This window comes from Ranitomeya imitator, chromosome 6, assembly GCF_032444005.1.
Source record: "Ranitomeya imitator isolate aRanImi1 chromosome 6, aRanImi1.pri, whole genome shotgun sequence".
Lineage (NCBI taxonomy): Eukaryota > Metazoa > Chordata > Amphibia > Anura > Dendrobatidae > Ranitomeya > Ranitomeya imitator.
The window spans coordinates 207,971,798-207,988,730 of record NC_091287.1 but is presented as its reverse complement, the minus strand read 5'-3'; the positions used below and the strand labels follow the sequence as shown (position 1 = coordinate 207,988,730).

The window sequence follows — 16,933 nt, the reverse complement described above, 5'->3', positions numbered from 1 at the left end:
AGTAAGTGCGCCCCCAGCCCAGGATGTGCAAAAGTAAGTGCGCCCCCGGCCCAGGGTATGCAAAAGTAAGTGCGCCCCGGCCCCGGGTGTGCAAAAGTAAGTGTGCCCCGGGTGTGCAAAAGTAAGTGCGCCCCGGGTGTGCAAAAGTAAGTGGGCCCCGGCTGTGCAAAAGTAAGTGCGCCCCGGGTGTGCAAAAGTAACAGCGCCCCCGACCCCATGTGTGCAAAAGTAAGTGCGCCCCCGGCCCCGGGTGTGCAAAATTAAGTGCGCCCCCGGCCCCGGGTGTGAAAAGTAAGTGCACCCCCGGTCCCGGGTGTGAAAAGTAAGTGCACCCCCAATTCTGTGGGTGAAAAGTAAGTGCACCACCGCTCCCATGGGTGAAAAGGAAGTGCACCCTCGGTCCCGTGGGTGAAAAGTAAGTGCACCCCCGGTCCCGTGAGTTAAAAGTAAGTGCAACCCCGGTCCCGGGTATGCAAAAGTAAGAGCGCCCCGGCCCCGGGTGTGCAAAAGTGTGCCCGGGGTGTGCAAAAGTAAGTGCGCCCCGGGTGTGCAAAAGTAAGTGTGCCCCGGGTGTGCAAAAGTAAGAGCGCCCCGACCCCATGTGTGCAAAAGTAAGTGCGCCCCCGGCCCCGGGTGTGCAAAATTAAGTGCGCCCCCGGCCCCGGGTGTGCAAAAGTAAGTGCACCCCCGGTCCCAGGTGTGCAAAAGTAAGTGCGCCCCCGCCCCCGTGTGTGCAAAAGTAAGTACACCCCCGCCCCCGTGTGTGCAAAAGTAAGGGCACCCTGCCCCGTGTGTGAGAAGTAAGTGCGCCCCCAGCCCAGGATGTGCAAAAGTAAGTGCGCCCCCGGCCCCGGGTATGCAAAAGTAAGTGCGCCCCGGCCCCGGGTGTGCAAAAGTAAGTGTGCCCCGGGTGTGCAAAAGTAAGTGCGCCCCGGGTGTGCAAAAGTAAGTGCGCCCCGGGTGTGCAAAACTAAGTGCGCCCCGGGTGTGCAAAACTAACTGGGCCCCGAGTGACCCCACCAGGACACAGTTTTGCCAGATAATATCAGCTCTTAAAGTGACCCGACCACCAAATCGGACCCTGAGGGGCCCCGCCCACCAAATCGGCCCCTGAGGGGCCCCGCCCACCAAATCGGCCCCTGAGGGGCCCCGCCCACCAAATCGGCCCCTGAGGGGCCCCGCCCACCAAATCGGACCCAGAGTGACCCCGCCCACCAAATCGGACCCAGAGTGACCCCGCCCACCAAATCGGACCCAAAGTGACCCCGCCCACCAAATCGGACCCAGAGTGACCCCGCCCACCAAATTGGACCCAGAGTGACCCCGCCCACCAAATCGGACCCAGAGTGACCCCGCCCACCAAATCGGACCCAGAATGACCCCGCCCACCAAATCGGACCCAGAGTGACCCCGCCCACCAAATCGGACCCAGAGTGACCCCGCCCACCAAATCGGACCCAGAGTGACCCCGCCCACCAAATCGGACCCAGAGTCGCCCCGCCCACCAAATTGGCCCCCTGAGCGGCCCCGAACACCAAATCGGACCCAGAGTGACCCGGCCCACCAAATCGGACCCAGAGTGACCCCGCCCAAAAAAATCGGACCCAGAGTGACCCCGCCCACCAAATCGGACCCAGAGTGACCCCCGCCCACCAAATCGGACCCAGATTGACACCGCCCACCAAATCGGCCCCTGAGGGGCCCCAACCACCAAACGGGCACCTGAGGGGCACTCAAGTGTGAAAGCCTTGCAGGGGCAGCCCGGGCACCATTCCAAAGCACTATCTGTAGTTCCTTCAGGAAATACCCATCTAGTTATAGTGCTTTGGGACAAAGCACTATATTGTTATTCCACCGTAGTCAACTTATTCTTCTTATTATTATTCAGTCCGCAATTAATGCGGCCCGAACCGCTGCACGCACAGACTCCAGTGAGGTGTCATTTCGAAGCCAGCGTTCCTGGCAGGTGTGCTAAGTATTTTTCGTGTCGATCGGATTTGTAGTTTTGGCGCAATTGGCGTTTGAAAATTTCGTCTCAATGCATTTCAATGGGAAATTGTTCCAACAATAAGGGATAATGGCTGATTTCTGAGGCAATTTCAAAATAACTGCCAACTGCCACCTGGCTGATTAGCTCATTGCGATGTGCAGTCAGACCCAGTTACTATGCCAACGCCTACGAACTCTACATGACCCCACCAGGACACAGTTTTGCCAGATAATATCAGCTCTTAAAGTGACCCGCGCACCAAATTGGCACCTGAGGTGCGCAGCCCACCAAATCGGACCCGAGTGGCCCCGCCCACAAAATCGGACCCCGAGTGGCCCCGCTCGCCAAATCGGACCCAGAGTGACCCCGCCCACCAAATCGGACCCAGAGTGACCCCGCCCACCAAATGTGACCCAGAGTGACCCCGCCCACCAAATGTGACCCAGAGTGACCCCGCCACCAAATGTGACCCAGAGTGACCCCGCCCACCAAATGTGACCCAGAGTGACCCCGCCCACCAAATGTGACCCAGAGTGACCCCGCCCACCAAATGTGACCCAGAGTGACCCCGCCCACCAAATGTGACCCAGAGTGACCCCGCCCACCAAATGTGACCCAGAGTGACCCCGCCCACCAAATGTGACCCAGAGTGACCCCGCCCACCAAATGTGACCCAGAGTGACCCCGCCCACCAAATGTGACCCAGAGTGACCCCGCCCACCAAATGTGACCCAGAGTGACCCCGCCCACCAAATGTGACCCAGAGTGACCCCGCCCACCAAATGTGACCCAGAGTGACCCCGCCCACCAAATGTGACCCAGAGTGACCCCGCCCACCAAATGTGACCCAGAGTGACCCCGCCCACCAAATGTGACCCAGAGTGACCCCGCCCACCAAATGTGACCCAGAGTGACCCCGCCCACCAAATGTGACCCAGAGTGACCCCGCCCACCAAATGTGACCCAGAGTGACCCCGCCCACCAAATGTGACCCAGAGTGACCCCGCCCACCAAATGTGACCCCGCCCACCAAATGTGACCCCGCCCACCAAATGTGACCCAGAGTGACCCCGCCCACCAAATGTGACCCAGAGTGACCCCGCCCACCAAATGTGACCCAGAGTGATCTCGCCCACCAAATGTGACCCAGAGTGACCCCGCCCACCAAATGTGACCCAGAGTGACCCCGCCCACCAAATGTGACCCAGAGTGACCCCGCCCACCAAATGTGACCCAGAGTGACCCCGCCCACCAAATGTGACCCAGAGTGACCCCGCCCACCAAATGTGACCCAGAGTGACCCCGCCCACCAAATGTGACCCAGAGTGACCCCGCCCACCAAATGTGACCCAGAGTGACCCCGCCCACCAAATGTGACCCAGAGTGACCCCGCCCACCAAATGTGACCCAGAGTGACCCCGCCCACCAAATGTGACCCAGAGTGACCCCGCCCACCAAATGTGACCCCGAGTGGCCCCGCCCACTAAATCGGACCGCGAGTGGCCCCGCCCACCAAATCAGACCCAGAGGTGCCCCGCCCACCAAATCGGACCCAGAGTGACCCCGCCCACCAAATCGGACCCAGAGTGACCCCGCCCACCAAATCGGACCCAGAGTGACCCCGCCCACCAAATGTGACCCAGAGTGACCCCGCCCACCAAATGTGACTCAGAGTGACCCCGCCCACCAAATGTGACCCAGAGTGACCCCGCCCACCAAATGTGACCCAGAGTGACCCCGCCCACCAAATGTGACCCAGAGTGACCCCGCCCACCAAATGTGACCCAGAGTGACCCCGCCCACCAAATGTGACCCAGAGTGACCCCGCCCACCAAATGTGACCCAGAGTGTCCCCGCCCACCAAATCGGACCCAGAGTGACTCCGCCCACCAAATGTGACTCAGAGTGACCCCGCCCACCAAATGTGACCCAGAGTGACCCCGCCCACCAAATGTGACCCAGAGTGACCCCGCCCACCAAATGTGACCCAGAGTGACCCCGCCCACCAAATGTGACCCAGAGTGACCCCGCTCACCAAATGTGACCCAGAGTGACCCCGCCCACCAAATGTGACCCAGAGTGACCCCGCCCACCAAATGTGACCCAGTGACCCCGCCCACCAAATGTGACCCAGAGTGACCCCGCCCACCAAAGGTGACCCAGAGTGACCCCGCCCACCAAATATGACCCAAAATGACCCCGCCCACCAAATGTGACCCCGCCCACCAAATGTGACCCCGCCCACCAAATGTGACCCCGAGCGGCCCCGCCCACTAAATCGGACCGCGAGTGGCCCCGCCCACCAAATCGGACCCAGAGGTGCCCCGCCCACCAAATCGGACCCAGAGTGACCCCGCCCACCAAATCGGACCCAGAGTGACCCCGCCCACCAAATCGGACCCAGAGTGACCCCGCCCACCAAATGTGACCCAGAGTGACCCCGCCCACCAAATGTGACTCAGAGTGACCCCGCCCACCAAATGTGACTCAGAGTGACCCCGCCCACCAAATGTGACCCAGAGTGACCCCGCCCACCAAATGTGACCCAGAGTGACCCCGCCCACCAAAAGTGACCCAGAGTGACCCCGCCCACCAAATGTGACCCAGAGTGACCCCGCCCACCAAATGTGACCCAGAGTGACCCCGCCCACCAATTGTGACCCAGAGTGACCCCGCCCACCAAATGTGACCCAGAGATACCCCGCCCACCAAATGTGACCCAGAGTGACCCCGCCCACCAAATGTGACCCAGAGTGACCCCGCCCACCAAATCGGACCCAGAGTGACTCCGCCCACCAAATGTGACTCAGAGTGACCCTGCCCACCAAATGTGACCCAGAGTGACCCCGCCCACCAAAAGTGACCCAGAGTGACCCCGCCCACCAAATGTGACCCAGAGTGACCCCGCCCACCAAATGTGACCCAGAGTGACCCCGCCCACCAAATGTGACCCAGAGGTGGCCCGCCCACCAAATGTGACCCAGAGGTGCCGCGCCCACCAAATCTGACCCAGAGGTGCCCCGCCCACCAAATCTGACCCAGAGGTGCTCTGCCCACCAAATCGGACCCAGAGTGGTCCCGTCTACCAAATCGGACACAGAGTGGCCCCGCCCACCAAATCATCCCCTGAGGGGCCCCGCCCACCAAACCAGCGCCTGAAGGGCACCCAAGTGTGAAAGTCTTGCAGGGGCAGCCCGGGCACCATTACAAAGCACTATCTGTAGTTCCTTCAGGAAATACCCATCTAGTTATTATTATTATTCAGTCCGCAATTAATGCGGCCAGAACCGCTGCACGCACAGACTCCAGTGAGGTGTCATTTCGAAGCCAGCGTTCCTGAGAGGTGTGCTAAGTATTTTTCGTGTCGATCGGATTTGTAGTTTTGGCGCAATTGGTGCTTGAAAATTTTGTCTTAATGCATTTCAATGGGGAATTTGTTCCAATGGCTGATTTCTGAGGCAATTTCAAAATAACTGCCAACTGCCACCTGGCTGATTAGCTCATTGCGATGTGCAGTCAGACCCAGTTACTATGACAACGCCTACGAACTCTACATGACCCCACCAGGACACAGTTTTGCCAGATAATATCAGCTCTTAAAGTGACCCGCACACCAAATCTGACCCTGAGGTGCCCAGCCCACGAAATCGGACCCTGAGGGGCCCCGCCCACCAAATCGGACGCTGAGGGGCCCCGCCCACCAAATCGGACGCTGAGGGGCCCCGCCCACCAAAGCGGACGCTGAGGGGCCCCGCCCACCAAATCGGACGCTGAGGGGCCCCGCCCACCAAATCGGATCCTGAGGGGCCCCGCCCACCAAATGGGACCCTGAGGGGCCCCGCCCACCAAATGGGACCCTAAGGGGCCTCGCCCACCAAATCTCTCCCTGAGGGGCCCCGCCCACCAAATCGGACCCTGAGGGGCCCCGCCCACCAAATCGGACCCAGAGTGACCCCGCCCACCAAATCGGTCCCTGAGGGGCCCCGCCCACCAAATCGGACCCTGAGGGGCCCCGCCCACCAAATTGGTCCCTGAGGGGCCCCGCCCACCAAATCGGACCCTGAGGGGCCCCGCCCACCAAATCGGACCCTGATGTGCCCTGCCCATCAAATCGGACCCTGAGGGGCCCCGCCCACCAAATCGGACCCAGAGGGGCCTCGCCCACCAAATCGGCCCCTGAGGGGCCCCGCCCACCAAATCGGACCCTGAGGGGCCCCGCCCACCAAATCTGTCCCTGAGGTGCCCCGCCCACCAAATCGGCCCCTGAGGGGCCCGCCCACCAAATCGGACCCAGAGTGACCCCACCCACCAAATTGGTCCCTGAGGGGCCCCGCCCACCAAATTGGACCCTGAGGGGCCCCGCCCACCAAATCGGTCCCTGAGGGGCCCCGCCCACCAAATCAAACCCTGAGGGGCCCCACCCACCAAATTGGACCCTGAGGGGCCCCGCCCACCAAATCGGACCCTGAGGGGCCCCGCCCACCAAATTGGACCCTGAGGGGCCCCGCCCACCAAATCAGACCCTGAGGGGCCCCGCTCACCAAATCGGACCCTGAGGGGCCCCGCCCATCAAATCGGACCCTGAGGCCACCAAATCGGCCCCTGAGGGGCCCCGCCCACCAAATCGGACCCTGAGGGGCCCCGCCCATCAAATCGGACCCTGAGGCCACCAAATCGGCCCCTGAGGGGTCCCGCCCATCAAATCGGACCCAGAGTGACCCCGCCCACCAAATCGAACCCAGAGTGACCCCGCCCACCAAATCGGACCCAGAGTGACCCCGCCCACCAAATCGGACCCAGAGTGACCCCGCCCACCAAATCGGACCCTGAGGGGCCCCGCCCACCAAATCGAACCCTGAGTGACCCCGCCCACCAAATCGGACCCAGAGTGACCCCGCCCACCAAATCGGACCCAGAGTGACCCCGCCCACCAAATCGGACCCAGAGTGACCCCGCCCACCAAATCGGACCCAGAGTGACCCCGCCCACCAAATCGGACCCAGAGTGACCCCGCCCACCAAATCGGACCCAGAGTGACCCGCCCACCAAATCGGACCCAGAGTGACCCCGCCCACCAAATCGGACCCAGAGTGACCCCGCCCACCAAATCGGACCCAGAGTGACCCCGCCCACCAAATCGGACCCAGTGTGACCCCGCCCACCAAATCGGACCCTGAGGGGCCCCGTCCACCAAATCGGACCCTGAGGGGCCCCGTCCACCAAATCGGACCCTGGGGGGCCCCGCCCACCAAATCGGACCCTGAGGGGCCCCGCCCACCAAATCAGCACCTGAAGGGCACCCAAGTGTGAAAGTCTTGCAGGGGTAGCCCGGGCACCATTCCAAAGCACTATCTGTAGTTCCTTCAGGAAATACACATCTAGTTATAGTGCTTTGTAAAAAGCACTATATTGTTATTCCACCGTAGTAAACTTCTTATTCTTCTTATTCTTATTATTATTAGGCTTTTTTCCGCAATTAATGCGGCCCGAACCGCTGCACGCACAGACTCCAGTGAGGTGTCATTTCGAAGCCAGCGTCCATGAGAGGTGTGCTAAGTATTTTTCGTGTCGATCGGATTTGTAGTTTTGGCGCAATGTGCGTTTAAAAATTGATTGCCCCTCATTGGAAAGCATTGCCGCTATGCATTTCAATAGAGAAATTTTGACACAAGGTATAATGGCTGATTTCTGAGGCAATTTTAAAATAACTGCCAACTGCCACCTGGCTGATCAGCTCATTGATATGCGAAGTCAGATCCAGTTACTATGCCAACGCGTACGAACTCTACATGACCCCACCAGGACACAGTTTTGCCAGATAATATCAGCTCTTAAAGTGACCCGCGCACCAAATTGGCACCTGAGGTGCGCAGCCCACCAAATCGGACCCGAGTGGCCCCGCCCACCAAATGTGACCCCGAGTGGCCCCGCCCACCAAATGTGACCCCGAGTTGCCCCGCCCACCAAATGTGACCCCGAGTTGCCCCGCCCACCAAATGTGACCCCGAGTGACCCCGCCCACCAAATGTGACCCAGAGTGACCCCGCCCACCAAATGTGACCCAGAGTGACCCCGCCCACCAAATGTGACCCAGAGTGACCCCGCCCACCAAATGTGACCCAGAGTGACCCCGCCCACCAAATGTGACCCAGAGTGACCCCGCCCACCAAATGTGACCCAGAGTGACCCCGCCCACCAAATGTGACCCAGAGTGACCCCGCCCACCAAATGTGACCCAGAGTGACCCCGCCCACCAAATGTGACCCAGAGTGACCCCGCCCACCAAATGTGACCCAGAGTGACCCCGCCCACCAAATGTGACCCAGAGTGACCCCGCCCACCAAATGTGTCCCAGAGTGACCCCGCCCACCAAATGTGACCCAGAGTGACCCCGCCCACCAAATGTGACCCAGAGTGACCCCGCCCACCAAATGTGACCCAGAGTGACCCCGCCCACCAAATGTGACCCAGAGTGACCCCGCCCACCAAATGTGACCCAGAGTGACCCCGCCCACCAAATGTGACCCACAGTGACCCCGCCCACCAAATGTGACCCCGCCCACCAAATGTGACCCCGCCCACCAAATGTGACCCAGAGTGACCCCGCCCACCAAATGTGACCCCGCCCACCAAATGTGACCCAGAGTGACCCCGCCCACCAAATGTGACCCGGCCCACCAAATGTGACCCAGAGTGACCCCGCCCACCAAATGTGACCCAGAGTGACCCCGCCCACCAAATGTGACCCAGAGTGACCCCGCCCACCAAATGTGACCCAGAGTGACCCCGCCCACCAAATGTGACCCAGAGTGACCCCGCCCACCAAATGTGACCCAGAGTGACCCCGCCCACCAAATGTGACCCAGAGTGACCCCGCCCACCAAATGTGACCCAGAGTGACCCCGCCCACCAAATGTGTCCCAGAGTGACCCCGCCCACCAAATGTGACCCAGAGTGACCCCGCCCACCAAATGTGACCCAGAGTGACCCCGCCCACCAAATGTGACCCAGAGTGACCCCGCCCACCAAATGTGACCCAGAGTGACCCCGCCCACCAAATGTGACCCAGAGTGACCCCGCCCACCAAATGTGACCCACAGTGACCCCGCCCACCAAATGTGACCCCGCCCACCAAATGTGACCCCGCCCACCAAATGTGACCCAGAGTGACCCCGCCCACCAAATGTGACCCCGCCCACCAAATGTGACCCAGAGTGACCCCGCCCACCAAATCGGACCCAGAGTGACCCCGCCCACCAAATCGGACCCAGAGTGACCCCGCCCACCAAGTCGGACCCAGAGTGACCCCGCCCACCAAATCGGACCCAGAGTGACCCCGCCCACCAAATCGGACCCAGAGTGACCCCGCCCACCAAATCGGACCCAGAGTGACCCCGCCCACCAAATCGGACCCAGAGTGACCCCGCCCACCAAATCCGACCCAGAGTGACCCCGCCCACCAAATGTGACCCAGAGTGACCCCGCCCACCAAATGTGACCCAGAGTGACCCCGCCCACCAAATCGGACCCATAGTGACCCCGCCCACCAAATCGGACCCATAGTGACCCCGCCCACCAAATCGGACCCAGAGTGACCCCGCCCACCAAATCGGACCCAGAGTGACCCCGCCCACCAAATCGGACCCAGAGTGACCCCGCCCACCAAATCGGACCCAGAGTGACCCCGCCCACCAAATCGGACCCAGAGTGACCCCGCCCACCAAATCGGACCCAGAGTGACCCCGCCCACCAAATCGGACCCAGAGTGACCCCGCCCACCAAATCGGACCCAGAGTGACCCCGCCCACCAAATCGGACCCAGAGTGACCCCGCCCACCAAATCGGACCCAGAGTGACCCCGCCCACCAAATCGGACCCAGAGTGACCCCGCCCACCAAATCGGACCCAGAGTGACCCCGCCCACCAAATCGGACCCAGAGTGGCCCCGTCCACCAAATCGGACCCAGAGTGGCCCCGTCCACCAAATCGGACCCAGAGGGGCCCCGTCCACCAAATCGGACCCAGAGTGACCCCGCCCACCAAATCGGACCCAGAGTGGCCCCGTCCACCAAATCGGACCCAGAGGGGCCCCGTCCACCAAATCGGACCCTGAGGGGCCCCGTCCACCAAATCGGACCCTGAGGGGCCCCGCCCACTAAATCGGACCCTGAGGGGCCCCGCTCACCAAATCGGACCCTGAGGGGCCCCGCCCACCAAATCGGACCCTGAGGGGCCCCGCCCACCAAATCGGACCCTGAGGGGCCCCGCCCACCAAATCAGCACCTGAAGGGCACCCAAGTGTGAAAGTCTTGCAGGGGTAGCCCGGGCACCATTCCAAAGCACTATCTGTAGTTCCTTCAGGAAATACACATCTAGTTCTTCTTATTCTTATTATTATTAGGCTTTTTTCCGCAATTAATGCGGCCCGAACCGCTACACGCACAGACTCCAGTGAGGTGTCATTTCGAAGCCAGCGTCCATGAGAGGTGTGCTAAGTATTTTTCGTGTCGATCGGATTTGTAGTTTTGGCGCAATGTGCGTTTAAAAATTGATTCCCCCTCATTGGAAATCATTGCCGCTATGCATTTCAATAGAGAAATTTTGACATAAGCTATAATGGCTGATTTCTGAGGCAATTTAAAAATAACTGCCAACTGCCACCTGGCTGATTAGCTCATTGATATGCGAAGTCAGATCCAGTTACTATGCCAACGCGTACGAACTCTACATGACCCCACCAGGACAAAGTTTTGCCAGATAATATCAGCTCTTAAAGTGACCCGCGCACCAAATTGGCACCTGAGGTGCGCAGCCCACCAAATCGGACCCGAGTGGCCCCGCCCACCAAATCGGACCCCGAGTGGCCCCGCCCACCAAATCGGACCCAGAGTGACCCCGCCCACCAAATCGGACCCAGAGTGACCCCGCCTACCAAATCGGACCCAGAGTGACCCCGCCCACCAAATCGGACCCAGAGTGACCCCGCCCACCAAATCGGACCCAGAGTGACCCCGCCCACCAAATCGGACCCAGAGTTGCCCCGCCCACCAAATCGGACCCAGAGGTGCCCCGCCCACCAAATCGGACCCAGAGGTGCCTCGCCCACCAAATCGGACCCAGAGGTGCCTCGCCCACCAAATCGGACCCAGAGGTGCCCCGCCTACCAAATCGGACCCAGAGTGACCCCGCTCACCAAATCGGACCCAGAGTGACCCCGCCCACCAAATCGGACCCAGAGTGGCCCCGTCCACCAAATCGGACCCAGAGTGGCCCCGTCCACCAAATCGGACCCAGAGGGGCCCCGTCCACCAAATCGGACCCAGAGTGACCCCGCCCACCAAATCGGACCCAGAGTGGCCCCGTCCACCAAATCGGACCCAGAGGGGCCCCGTCCACCAAATCGGACCCTGAGGGGCCCCGTCCACCAAATCGGACCCTGAGGGGCCCCGCCCACTAAATCGGACCCTGAGGGGCCCCGCTCACCAAATCGGACCCTGAGGGGCCCCGCCCACCAATTCGGACCCTGAGGGGCCCCGCCCACCAAATCAGACCCTGAGGGGCCCCGCCCACCAAATCAGCACCTGAAGGGCACCCTAGTGTGAAAGTCTTGCAGGGGTAGCCCGGGCACCATTCCAAAGCACTATCTGTAGTTCCTTCAGGAAATACACATCTAGTTCTTCTTCTTATTCTTATTATTATTAGGCTTTTTTCCGCAATTAATGCGGCCCGAACCGCTACACGCACAGACTCCAGTGAGGTGTCATTTCGAAGCCAGCGTCCATGAGAGGTGTGCTAAGTATTTTTCGTGTCGATCGGATTTGTAGTTTTGGCGCAATGTGCGTTTAAAAATTGATTCCCCCTCATTGGAAATCATTGCCGCTATGCATTTCAATAGAGAAATTTTGACATAAGCTATAATGGCTGATTTCTGAGGCAATTTAAAAATAACTGCCAACTGCCACCTGGCTGATTAGCTCATTGATATGCGAAGTCAGATCCAGTTACTATGCCAACGCGTACGAACTCTACATGACCCCACCAGGACAAAGTTTTGCCAGATAATATCAGCTCTTAAAGTGACCCGCGCACCAAATTGGCACCTGAGGTGCGCAGCCCACCAAATCGGACCCGAGTGGCCCCGCCCACCAAATCGGACCCCGAGTGGCCCCGCCCACCAAATCGGACCCAGAGTGACCCCGCCCACCAAATCGGACCCAGAGTGACCCCGCCTACCAAATCGGACCCAGAGTGACCCCGCCCACCAAATCGGACCCAGAGTGACCCCGCCCACCAAATCGGACCCAGAGTGACCCCGCCCACCAAATCGGACCCAGAGTTGCCCCGCCCACCAAATCGGACCCAGAGGTGCCCCGCCCACCAAATCGGACCCAGAGGTGCCTCGCCCACCAAATCGGACCCAGAGGTGCCTCGCCCACCAAATCGGACCCAGAGGTGCCCCGCCTACCAAATCGGACCCAGAGTGACCCCGCTCACCAAATCGGACCCAGAGTGACCCCGCCCACCAAATCGGACCCAGAGTGGCCCCGTCCACCAAATCGGACCCAGAGTGGCCCCGTCCACCAAATCGGACCCAGAGGGGCCCCGTCCACCAAATCGGACCCAGAGTGACCCCGCCCACCAAATCGGACCCAGAGTGGCCCCGTCCACCAAATCGGACCCAGAGGGGCCCCGTCCACCAAATCGGACCCTGAGGGGCCCCGTCCACCAAATCGGACCCTGAGGGGCCCCGCCCACTAAATCGGACCCTGAGGGGCCCCGCTCACCAAATCGGACCCTGAGGGGCCCCGCCCACCAATTCGGACCCTGAGGGGCCCCGCCCACCAAATCAGACCCTGAGGGGCCCCGCCCACCAAATCAGCACCTGAAGGGCACCCTAGTGTGAAAGTCTTGCAGGGGTAGCCCGGGCACCATTCCAAAGCACTATCTGTAGTTCCTTCAGGAAATACACATCTAGTTCTTCTTCTTATTCTTATTATTATTAGGCTTTTTTCCGCAATTAATGCGGCCCGAACCGCTACACGCACAGACTCCAGTGAGGTGTCATTTCGAAGCCAGCGTCCATGAGAGGTGTGCTAAGTATTTTTCGTGTCGATCGGATTTGTAGTTTTGGCGCAATGTGCGTTTAAAAATTGATTCCCCCTCATTGGAAATCATTGCCGCTATGCATTTCAATAGAGAAATTTTGACATAAGCTATAATGGCTGATTTCTGAGGCAATTTAAAAATAACTGCCAACTGCCACCTGGCTGATTAGCTCATTGATATGCGAAGTCAGATCCAGTTACTATGCCAACGCGTACGAACTCTACATGACCCCACCAGGACAAAGTTTTGCCAGATAATATCAGCTCTTAAAGTGACCCGCGCACCAAATTGGCACCTGAGGTGCGCAGCCCACCAAATCGGACCCGAGTGGCCCCGCCCACCAAATCGGACCCCGAGTGGCCCCGCCCACCAAATCGGACCCAGAGTGACCCCGCCCACCAAATCGGACCCAGAGTGACCCCGCCTACCAAATCGGACCCAGAGTGACCCCGCCCACCAAATCGGACCCAGAGTGACCCCGCCCACCAAATCGGACCCAGAGTGACCCCGCCCACCAAATCGGACCCAGAGTTGCCCCGCCCACCAAATCGGACCCAGAGGTGCCCCGCCCACCAAATCGGACCCAGAGGTGCCCCGCCCACCAAATCGGACCCAGAGGTGCCTCGCCCACCAAATCGGACCCAGAGGTGCCCCGCCTACCAAATCGGACCCAGAGTGACCCCGCTCACCAAATCGGACCCAGAGTGACCCCGCCCACCAAATCGGACCCAGAGTGACCCCGCCCACCAAATCGGACCCAGAGTGACCCCGCCCACCAAATCGGACCCAGAGTGACCCCGCCCACCAAATCGGACCCAGAGTGACCCCGCCCACCAAATCGGACCCAGAGTGACCCCGCCCACCAAATCGGACCCAGAGTGACCCCGCCCACCAAATCGGACCCAGAGTTGCCCCGCCCACCAAATCGGACCCAGAGGTGCCCCGCCCACCAAATCGGACCCAGAGGTGCCCCGCCCACAAAATCGGACCAAGAGTGACCCCGCCCACCAAATCGGACCCAGAGTGACCCCGCCCACCAAATCGGACCCAGAGTGACCCCGCCCACCAAATCGGACCCAGAGTGACCCCGCCCACCAAATCGGACCCAGAGTGACCCCGCCCACCAAATCGGACCCAGAGTGACCCCGCCCACCAAATCGGACCCAGAGGGACCCCGCCCACCGAATCGGACCCAGAGGTGCCCCGCCCACCGAATCGGACCCAGAGGTGCCCCGCCCACCGAATCGGACCCAGAGGTGCCCCGCCCACCAAATCGGACCCAGAGATGCCCCGCCCACCAAATCGGACCCAGAGGTGCCTCGCCCACCAAATCGGACCCAGAGGTGCCCCGCCCACCAAATCGGACCCTAGGGTGCCCCGCCCACCAAATCGGACCCGGAGGGGCCCCGCCCACCAAATCGGACCCGGAGTGACCCCGCCCACCAAATCAGACCGGAGTGACCCCGCCCACCAAATCGGACCCGGAGTGACCCCGCCCACCAAATTGGACCCAGAGTGACCCCGCCCACCAAATCGGACCCAGAGTGACCCCGCCCACCAAATCGGACTCAGAGTGACCCCGCCCACCAAATCAGACCCAGAGTGACCCCGCCCACCAAATCGGACCCAGAGTGACCCCGCCCACCAAATCGGACCCAGAGGTGCCCCGCCCACCAAATCGGACCCAGAGGTGCCCCGCCCACCAAATCGGACCCTGAGGTGCCCCGCCCACCAAATCGGACCCGGAGTGACCCCGCCCACCAAATCGGACCCGGAGGGACCCCGCCCACCAAATCGGACCCGGAGTGACCCCGCCCACCAAATCGGACCCGGAGTGACCCCGCCCACCAAATCGGACCCAGAGTGACCCCGCCCACCAAATCGGACCCAGAGGTGCCTCGCCCACCAAATCGGACCCAGAGGTGCCCCGCCCACCAAATCGGACCCTGAGGTGCCCCGCCCACCAAATCGGACCCGGAGTGACCCCGCCCACCAAATCGGACCCGGAGTGACCCCGCCCACCAAATCGGACCCGGAGTGACCCCGCCCACCAAATCGACCCCGGAGTGACCCCACCCACCAAATCGGACCCGGAGTGACCCCGCCCACCAAATTGGACCCAGAGTGACGCCGCCCACCAAATCGGACCCAGAGTGACCCCGCCCACCAAATCGGACCCAGAGTGACCCCGCCCACCAAATCGGACCCAGAGTGACCCCGCCCACCAAATCGGACCCAGAGTGACCCCGCCCACCAAATCGGACCCAGAGTGACCCCGCCCACCAAATCGGACCCAGAGTGACCCCGCCCACCAAATCGGACCCAGAGTGACCCCGCCCACCAAATCGGACCCTGTGGGGCCCCGTCCACCAAATCGGACCCTGAGGGACCCCGTCTACCAAATCAGACCCTGAGGGACCCCGTCCACCAAATCGGACCCTGAGGGACCCCGTCCACCAAATCGGACCCTGAGGGGCCCCGTCCACCAAATCGGACCCTGAGGGGCCCCGCCCACCAAATTGGACCCTGAGGGGCCCCGCCCACCAAATCAGCACCTGAAGGGCACCCAAGTGTGAAAGTCTTGCAGGGGTAGCCCGGGCACCATTCCAAAGCACTATCTGTAGTTCCTTCAGGAAATACACATCTAGTTATTATTATTATTCAGTCCGCAATTAATGCGGCCCGAACCGCTGCACGCACAGACTCCAGTGAGGTGTCATTTCGAAGCTTGCGTTCCTGGCAGGTGTGCTAAGTATTTTTCGTGTCGATCGGATTTGTAGTTTTGGCGCAATTGGCGTTTGAAAATTTTGTCTCAATGCATTTCAATGGGGAAATGGCTTATTTCTGAGGCAATTTCAAAATAACTGCCAACTGCCACCTGGCTGATCAGCTCATTGATATTCGAAGTCAGACCCAGTTACTATGCCGACGCCTACGAACTCTACATGACCCCACCAGGACACAGTTTTGCCAGATAATATCAGCTCTTAAAGTGACCCGCACACCAAATGTGACCCTGAGGTGCCCCGCCCACCAAATTGGACACAGAGTGACCCCGCCCACCAAATGTGACCCAGAGTGACCCCGCCCACCAAATGTGACCCAGAGTGACCCCGCCCACCAAACGTGACCCAGAGTGACTCCGCCCACCAAACGTGACCCAGAGTGACCCCGCTCACCAAATGTGACCCAGAGTGACCCCGCCCACCAAATGTGACCCAGAGTGACCCCGCCCACCAAATGTGACCCAGAGTGACCCCGCCCACCAAATGTGACCCAGAGTGACCCCGCCCACCAAATCGGACCCAGAGTGACCCCGGCCACCAAATCGGACCCAGAGTGACTCCGCCCACCCAATGTGACTCAGAGTGACCCCGCCCACCAAATGTGACCCAGAGTGACCCCGCCCACCAAATGTGAACCAGAGTGACCCCGCCCACCAAATGTGACCCAGAGTGACCCCGCCCACCAAATGTGACCCAGAGTGACCCCGCCCACCAAATGTGACCTAGAGTGACCCCGCCCACCAAATGTGACCCAGAGTGACCCCGCCCACCAAATGTGACCCAGAGTGACCCCGCCCACCAAATGTGACCCAGAGTGACTCCGCCCACCAAATGTGACCCAGAGTGACCCCGCCCACCAAATGTGACCCAGAGTGACCCCGCTCACCAAATGTGACCCAGAGTGACCCCGCCCACCAAATGTGACCCAGAGTGACCCCGCCCACCAAATGTGACCCAGAGTGACCCCGCCCACCAAATGTGACCCAGAGTGACCCCGCCCACCAAAGGTGACCCAGAGTGACCCCGCCCACCAAATGTGACCCAGAGTGAC

At 60.6% G+C, this 16,933-nt stretch overlaps 1 protein-coding gene across 1 annotated transcript in view; it reads left to right on the top strand.

Moving 5' to 3' along the window:
* The window catches only part of ANKRD33B (ankyrin repeat domain 33B), a 1,522,421-nt gene that overhangs the window by 1,203,008 nt on the left and 302,480 nt on the right, over positions 1–16,933 (top strand). The window lies entirely within an intron of this gene.